General features: G+C 44.5%; 1 non-coding gene and 1 pseudogene across 1 annotated transcript; both read right to left on the minus strand.

The window, feature by feature from the left end:
- Positions 1 to 3208: 3208 nt before the first annotated feature.
- Positions 3209 to 3893, minus strand: LOC139551265 (transcription factor Sox-14-like; annotated as a pseudogene).
- A 3840-nt stretch (positions 3894 to 7733) lies between these two features.
- On the minus strand, positions 7734 to 7805 carry trnap-ugg (transfer RNA proline (anticodon UGG)). Its single transcript has one exon. It is a non-coding gene; the product is annotated as a tRNA-Pro (tRNA).

Genomic DNA, 7805 nt, shown 5'->3' on the forward strand with positions numbered 1-7805 from the left:
TTAAATAACATGCAGTAAAATGTATGAAAACTCTTCTAATGAATCTAGCACTATAATCTGAGCAACAGTTAAAGACCTAACCCTATCCTCAATGCAGATTCACATTTATTAATGCAGAATCTAACAAGAATTATGTCTCTCTTCCCATCCTCTGCATGGTGGTGATTGACTGGCCTGTTGTGAGCTGAGGGGGGGCTTTGTAAGTGACTCCTGTGTAACAGCGGGAAAAAGTCTTCACAAAATGTATATTTTTACATACTGAAAACCTAGAAAATTATGAAAGATTTAGAACTGTTGTTGACTTGTCTGGTTGCAGTCCCCTGAAGGCCACACCCTTCGGTATCCCACCCAATAACAGAAAGCTGCACCTGTCCAGGCAACAAAGAGGACGGAGCCAAACGTGGCACAGAGAAAAAGCACAGTCAGGAATTGACTCGCCTGTCTATAGCGATACCCTGACTCACCTGTCTAATACCAAAACCCTGACCAAATATGGAAATACAGATACACGACATCCACTCTTACCTCTGCATCATATTCCCTCCTCCCATCCCCTGTCCCATCCCTCCTCCGTAGTTGGGGTTGTAGGCGGTCGTCATGAAACTGGTCACTATCGGGTTGGCATAGATGGAAGCTCCAGCAATGGCACAAATGCCTGAGAGGGGAAGAGAGGAGAATTCATCCTATCAGTGGCAATAGGAGTGTTTAACTAAGGCACACTGCTAAAATTGGAATTGTACATTTATTTTAACAATTGATGTAGTGAGGATTTGGGTGGTTACACATAATCGCCAAAGAAATTCAGAGAGAGATTTGAATTGCTGTTCTCCAAGCAACATGCATTGATAAATAAACCTTTTTTGTCCCCTTACCTGCAATGATGAACGTGACCCCTGCAGTAAGGGCCATCTTGTCTTTGGGGGAATCGTCCATGCTGCCCATTTTATAGCACTTGAGTGAGAACAGGGCTATCATTGCCCAAATAACACCCAGGACTATGCCCACTATCGTCAGTGCCCTCGGTGCCTGAAAGGTACCTGGAAGACCACACAAATCACACCAGATCACCATCAATAACAAGCTGCGATATCTTCTTCAGAACAGAAACTAAGAAATTAAGTCAGTGAATATGAGCCACATAAATGTAGGAGTTTACCAGTCAAATTGCCAGGGATCAAGGTTCCAATATGAATAACACGCTGAAATGTATTCTGTTGGTATTTGAATCTGATTCTCTGTTATGTGTTTTGCCTGTGATAATGGTGCTGACTGAACATGAGCCTGGCAAAGAACCATGACACACAATTGCATACTGGTAGGAGTAGGCCAGGGCAAAGTGTGGGAGAGGACAAACTAAAAAGCAGAATGACTCAACTTTGAGGAACTGAATTGCTCTCCATACACTGAATCAGGGCCACCCCAATTGGACCAGAGGCCCTCTTACAAGTCAATGTGTAATTAGAACCCTGAAAAACTGTCTCGGTAAAGCCACCACACCAACCTAAATGTAGACATGTTGGCATGCAGCACCCAGGTGGGCTCTACTACACATTGGTGGTGAGTGAATTCCCCCAACCTTACAATGTAAATCAGTTGGAAAAGAGCTTTAATGCAGTTTACACACGCAGCCCAATTTGGATCTATTGCCCAATTACTGGCAAAAGAGCTGATCTTCTCATTGGTCAAAAGACCAATTTGTGGGGAAACATGAGAATTGGGCTGCCTGTGTAAACAGGCATAAATCCCAAGTAATTTACCTGAGAAGCCCAGGATTCTGTAGAGGGGCCGGCACTTGGTGAAGCCTGAGGTGCCCGTCTCACAGTTCTGCCATAGTCCCTTATAAGTGTAGGCCGAAGTCACCACATCCCCTTGCGGTCCTTGACGCTCCAGTTGTTCATCCCCGTGGCAGCGATGATGGCGGCGGCACCTATCAGGCCCAGGACAAATCCACCCGTCTGGAGTGCTGTGGCCATACTCTCCGTCTGGTATAGAGGTATAGAAATCCCGGATGGCAGGAAGCTTGGCCCCAGTGATGTACTGGGCCATACGCCCTACCCTCTGTAGTGCCTTGCGGTCGGAGGCCGAGCAGCTGCCATACCAGGCAGTGATGCAACCAATCAGGATGCGCTCGATGGTGCAGCTGTAGAACCTTTTGAGGATCTGAGAACCCATGCCAAATCTTTTCAGTCTCCTGAGGGCGAATAGGTTTTGTCGTGCCCTCTTCACGACTGTCTTGGTGTGCTTAGACCATGTTCGTTTGTTGCTGATGTGGACACCAAGGAACTTGAAGCTCTCAACCCGTTCCTCCACTAGAGCCCTGTCGATGAGAATGGGGGTGTGCTTGGTCCTCCTTTTCCTGTAGTCCACAAGCATCTCCTTTGTCTTGATCGTGTTAAGGGAGAGGTTGTTGTCCTGGCACCACACGGCCAGGTCTCTAACCTCTTCCCTATAGGCTGTCTCGTCGTTGTCGGTGATCAGCCCTACCACTGTTGTGTCATCTGCAAACTTAATGATGGTGTTGGAGTACAGGCCAAAGAGTTCAGTATTGGTTTCATCAGACCAGAGCATCTTGTTTCTCATGGTCTGAGTGTCCTTTAGGTGCCTTTTGGGAAACTCCAAGTAGGCTGTCATGTGCCTTTTACTGAGGAGTGGCTTCCGTCTGGCCACTACCATAAAAGCCTGATTGGTGGAGTGCTGCAGAGATGGTTATCCTTCTGGAAGATTCTGCCATCTTTACAGAGGAAATCTGGAGCTCTGACAGAGTGACCATCAGGTTCTTGGTCACCTCCCTGACCAAAGCCCTTCTCCCCTCTTTGCTCAGTTTGGCCGGGCGGCCAGCTTTAGGAATAATCTTGGTGGTTCCAAACTCCATTTATTTTCCAAACTCCACTTAAATTCCATTTAAGAATGATGGAGGCCACTGTGTTTATGGGGACCATCAATGCTGCAGAAATATTTTGGTACCCTTCCCTCAGATCTGTGCCTCGACACAATCCTGTCTCGGAGCTCTAGGGACAATTCCTTCAACTTCATGGCTTGGTTTTTGCTCCAACATGCACTGTCAACTGTGGGACCTTATATAGACAGGTGTGTGCCTTTGCAAATCATGTCCAATCAAATGAATTTACCACAGGTGGACACAAGAGCTTTAGTGAGGTCGGGCACTGATGTTGGGCAATTAGGCCTGGCTCGCAGTCGGCGTTCCAATTCATCTCAAAGGTGAAAAGCGTGGTGAGGAGGAGTACGGGTCTATCCCAGTCTTGTTCAAACCTGGAAAAATAATGTATGCAACCTGAGGCTGTAAACTCGTTGCCGACCACGCGCCACAGTTACAGGGCACGACGTACCATGGGACAGCGCCAGTGCTGAATTTACCAGGGCCAAGCAGCCAATATGGTGACGACATCTGCGGCAAAATGGCTCTAGCTTTCTCTGCGGAAGCCAAAAGGGGCTCCGTGGAAAATCCTTTCAAATGTTCTGCATCCCCGAGTAAGGGCAAGGGAAAAAGGAAACGGTCTTTCTTGAGCAAACTCTTGGGTTAGCGCTGGGGTCTGTACTTGTAGTTGGGATGTTCTCTCATGTGTTGTGCTCGCAAGGTCTTGGCCTAATCAATGTATGGTTGCTTATCTAGCAACTTCCACTCCGCGCAAAGTCTTTTGCTGATTTCAAAGTTGTGCATTTTGGGGTTCTCCAGTGACCGCGAGACCACACCATGAAAGCGTTCATGGGTCTCTTTATGTGATCCAAAGGTTTTGCTATCTCAAAAGCGCACGGTGAAATGAGCATCAACATCAAAGAAAAGTTAAAAAGATCTATAGATGTAAATATAAAGGTATAGGTATTCACCTCATCAACTGCTCATACTCCTTTGGTGTGTTGGTGGAGATGTGGTACAGGAGAGAAAATTAAGGCTATCCAAATTGGGTATAGGCTAATTAACATAGTTTAAAGAAAAGGTAAATACAAATGCCTTTGCGAGTTGAATCACTTGTGTATTTCTCAAGAAAATAAAGTTGTTTGCAATGCAAGCTCAATATTGTGGAGAGGCGCGTGAATGGGAGCCAAACATAGCCAAGTTGAAAGGCAGAAATGATGCTGGGCAGCGCTGCACGCAACCTGACATCATAGGACTGTCACACTCAGGCAAACCAATCGGAGTGTAGGAAGCAATATAATCCCTTTCCTAAACGTTGAACCTAAACTCAGCAAAAAATGAAACGTCCCTTTTTCAGGACCCTGTCTTTCAAAGATAATTTGTAAAAATCCAAATAACTTCACAGATCTTCATTGTAAAGGGTTTAAACACTGTTTCCTATGCTTGTTCCATGAACCATAAACAATTAATGAACATGCACCCGTGGAACGGTCGTTAAGACACTAACAGCTTAGTAGGCAATTAAGGTCACAATTATGAAAACTTAGGACACTAAAGAGGCCTTTCTACTGACTCTGAAAAACACCAAAAGAAAGATGCCCAGGGTCCCTGCTCATCTGTGTGAACGTGCCTTAGGCATGCTGCAAGGAGGCATGAGGACTGCAGATGTGGCCAGGGCAATAAATTGCAATGTCCGTACTGTGAGATGCCTAAGACAGTAGGCCTGTTGTAAGGCAGGTCCTCACCAGACATCACCGACAACACGTCGCCTATGGGCACAAACCCACCGTTGCTGGACCAGACAGGACTGGCAAAAAGTGCTCTTCAATGACGAGTCGCGGTTTTGTCTCACCGAGGGTGATGGTCAGATTCACTTTTATCGATTTGGAGGTGGAGGGTCCGTCATGGTCTGGGGCGGTGTGTCACAGCATCATCGGACTGAGCTTGTTGTCATTGCAGGCAATCTCAACGCTGTGCGTTACAGGGAAGACATCCTCCTCTCTCATGTGGTACCCTTCCTGCAGGCTCATCCTGACATGACCCTCCAGCATGACAATGCCACCAGCCATACTGCTTGTTCTGTGCGTGATTTCCTGCAAGACAGGAATGTCACTGTTCTGCCATGGCCAGCGAAGAGCCTGGATCTCAATCCCATTGAGCACGTCTGGGACTTGTTGGATCAGAGGGTGAGGGCTAGGGCCATTCCCCACAGAAATGTCCGGGAACTTGCAGGTGCCTTGGTGGAAGAGTGGGGTAACATCTCACAGCAAGAACTGGCAAATCTGGTACAGTCCATGAGGAGGAGATGCACTGCAGTACTTAATGCAGCTGGTAGCCACACCAGATACTGACTGTTACTTTTGATTTTGACCCCCCCCTTTGTTCAGGGACACATTATTCCATTTATGTTAGTTACATGTTTGTGGAACTTGTTAAGTTTATATCTCAGTTGTTGAATCTTGTTATGTTCATACAAATATTTACACATGTTAAGTTTGCTGAAAATAAACGCAGTTGACAGTGAGAGGACGTTTCTTTGTTTGCTGAGTTTATATGCAAAAAGAAATTGAGGGAGGAAAGCGCTCTCTTTTTTTTAGTTTATTTTGCCAACCGTAGCTAGATTTCCATCCAATTGGGGACAGGTTTTCATGCGAATATTCTAAAATCCACATAAATAAAATATGTGCATTTTCCCAAAAGAGATGTGTTTCCATCAAATTTACTTCAAGTCTGTGCCTGATTAAGTAGTGCACATAAACATTACTGTACCAAATAAATAAAATACATTGCATTTTCAACTCTACAAAAAGTGTTGCCTTTTATAAGGCAAGTTTTCCCAAACTTGGTCCTGTTCCTGCCCCCAGCTGATTCAAATAATAAAATCTTGATGATGAGTTGGTTATTTGAATCAGCTGTGTAGTGCTAGGGCAAAAACCAGGTGGGGCCCCAGGACTGAGTTTGGGAAACCCTGATATAGGGAATGTGCCCACTCTGGTTTTGACACGTGCGTTCCAGCCAACAGCTCAGATACAGTGTATAGCCAGCCACCCGTGGTAAAATTGATTTCTATATTCGCCAGACATTCGGACCTTCAAACTTCAATAGCTCGCGAAAGATTTATGTTACATATATCAGGTTCCATTCTTTATGAAGAACAGGTGTACAACATTGCACAGGTCTTATTTTCCCGATTCTGATCATAATCACACCGCAACGGTTTGGGCAGCCTGGCGCACCGTCAATGCAACTAGTTAGGGATTGTCAACAATGTGCATGATCACAAAATTCACATTTCAATAGCTCTTCAACCACTTGACTTGGCAACCTAATTTCAATTGTCCATTATTGCACACCCTTTGGTGTATCAAAACTGAAACCAATTTTACCACGGTGGTATTCCGTACATTCTGAGATTATTATGGACAAAAGAGCGAGGTTATTTTAATTTGTCAAACGGCAGGCGAACATCGATCATCATGTCACCAGAATAAGTTACTCTAATATTTATTGGAAAGGAGCATCAAGCTCATGACCGTGCAGTTTCACCACCCTGTGAAGTTCATCATAACTTATTTCATCAGTAGACTAATAAACTGCATGCGTTCACTAGTCGTAGTGGGAGGACCAAACAACATGTCATTGCATGACTCCCAAGTTTACTTCAATATGATGGTTATCCATATTTGCGCATATAGCTGCTTCTTCTGCCATTTCTTGCATAAATAATTTTAACGGCACAAAAGATGCCACCTTGTCTAGCGTATTTTGTTTTGTCGACATTTTTAAAGTAAGTTTACCAACAAATTTGCTGTTTCCATCAGGACATGTACTTTATGTGCATTAAAAGTTTGGCTGATGGAAACCTGGTTCCTGAAACCCTATAATGACAACATACATTTCACAGACGTGAAGAATCACTCACTACCATGATGTCACATTTGTACACAGTATTAGGGCACTGCTTGTTTTTCACCACCAGCAGAGAATGTATTCTGAATTTAGATACTCATCTCATCTGGATTACTGTGGCCTCCATGGTCCTGAAATGACAACTAAATGCAAGAGGTGTCATGACATGTCTTGGGCTCCCAAGTGGCGCAGCGGTCTAAGGCACTGCATCTCAGTGCTAGAGATGTCACTACAGACACCCTGGTTTAAATCCAGGCTGTACCACAACTGGCTGTGATTGGGAGTCCCATAGGGTGGTGCACATTTTGACCCAGCGTTGTCTGGTTTTGGCTGGTGTATGCAGTCATTGTAAATAAGAATTTGTTCTTAACTAAAATGCCTAGTTAAATGAAAGTACATTTTTAGCTGTCCCATTTTCTAAAAAACACAATAAAATAGAGGCAGGATATTTGTCCACATGATTAAGCATGTATTAATTCATGTAGCAAAAATGACATTAACTCATTTTCGACCAAATGAGCAGTTACTGCCTTTTTGCTTGGTAGGGCAGATTAGGTCTACAGGTCATTTGTTTAACTGCACACGATTGCAGTACTGAAGAAGGCCAGAAGAGATCAGTATACAGTCATTCATTGAGTTATAATACAGCAAGTAACCTGTACATTTATTTAAATCAATATTTGGAAATAGGTAAACGTGAGGTTAGATCCATCCCTGTGTTATTTCTGAGACAAGACATTTTCAAGTGTGATTAGGCCTACTTTCAGTCTTAGAGGTCACGGCTGGCAACATAATTAGTTAAGCAACCTATAAAAACACATTCCAGATCAAGATGCATTCATGGATAGACGATGCGAATGTTAGAGGGAAGAACAGTTTATGATTATTGGCCTTGCTACAACATACCGAAAATGTTGAATAAAATGTGAGGACTACGGTGGCAAAAGTCGGGCTCGTCCGGGATTTGAACCCGGGACCTCTCGCACCCAAAGCGAGAATCATACCCCTAGACCAACGAGCC

Source organism: Salvelinus alpinus, chromosome 23 (assembly GCF_045679555.1).
Source record: "Salvelinus alpinus chromosome 23, SLU_Salpinus.1, whole genome shotgun sequence".
Classification (NCBI taxonomy): Eukaryota; Metazoa; Chordata; class Actinopteri; order Salmoniformes; family Salmonidae; genus Salvelinus; species Salvelinus alpinus.